This window comes from Sorex fumeus, unplaced genomic scaffold (assembly GCF_029834395.1).
Source record: "Sorex fumeus unplaced genomic scaffold, SorFum_2.1 ptg000098l, whole genome shotgun sequence".
NCBI classification, from domain to species: Eukaryota; Metazoa; Chordata; class Mammalia; order Eulipotyphla; family Soricidae; genus Sorex; species Sorex fumeus.
This window is the reverse complement of record NW_026606155.1, coordinates 22,310,407-22,311,709: the sequence shown is the minus strand read 5'-3', so window position 1 is coordinate 22,311,709 and position 1,303 is coordinate 22,310,407.

Below are 1,303 nucleotides of genomic sequence, written 5' to 3'. Positions count from 1 at the left end.
ATTTCCTCCCTGACTGGAGCAAATTATTTACTTTGAAAATATAACCCAAGGTTTTTGGAAGCAGGGAAGATGGTGTACTTCTGTGTCCCTAAGCATGGCACTTTTGTTCCACAGCTCCCTCCCTGGAGTCAATCCCAGGCTTCCTGGTAATGGCACAGCCCCGTTCTCGTTTCCCTCCAGAGATCCAGGCTCTGATTTTTCTCATGTGCCATGGCCACAGCTGCTGTGTTGTCATGCTGTCATCCGGTTGCTATGACTTGTGAGGCTGCGAATGTGCCAGAACGTGAATCTATTCATTGAACAGGAACTAGGTTCGGCACATATATTCCTTGTTAGGTCATTTGCTTTGCTCCCTAAACCACATCCAACGTGTGCAGCAATGGGAACGTTTCCTAGAGTCTGGCTTTGCAAATATGCCAGATCTCCTGGATTTGGAGCCTGCACAGTCACTTTTATGTGAATAAATAACGGAAGAAGACATAAAGGCATTCAAGCTCAGGCATGCAAACAGGTCAGCTTAGGAAAGAGATCAATGGGAAGGAAAGAATGAAAATCTCAAGTCTTTAGTCTTAATTTTTTTTTTTTTTTTTTGCTTTTTGAGTCACACTTGGCGATACTCAGAGGTTACTCTTACCTCTGCACTCAGGAATTACTCCTGGTGGTGCTCAGGGATCATATAGAATGCTGGGAATTGAACCCGGGTCAGTCACATGCAAGGCAAACTCACTACTCACTGTACTATCGCTCCCCCAAGCACCACAATTTTTTTTTAATGTTGCCAGGATGAAACTCAGTACTTCATGCAAAACAGTCACTTTACCACCAAGTTATATCCCACCCAGTAACCACCTCCACCCTGCCCTGGCTCTGAATTTATCGATTTATTCTTTATCCACGTGGGTTCTTTCTGCAGAACGCTATAGGCACTAAATTCTGTAAGAATCCCACTCGGAGTCCAGTTTGCTCACCGGTAAGATCTAAGCTCCATACCGGGACTAGGTGCTGGGTCATGATAAGATAAACCCTGTCCTTCTCTGAGTAGTTTTCATCCCCCACCCTCGGTGAACACTGACTTCATAGGGATGCAAAGCTCAAAAGGACAAAGTCTCTCCCTAGAGGAAGATGTATAAATTGTGATGCTGCGGGTGTATAGACATCAAACTTTGTATTAGGCATCATGAGAAACAGAGAAGGAAGTCAGTCAGTCTATCTGGGAAAAGGTTTATAGATCACCACAAGGATTTTTCTCTAAAAAAAAAAGGAATATAAGTGTCAGGGAGATAGTACTGTGTTAAAACTCTTG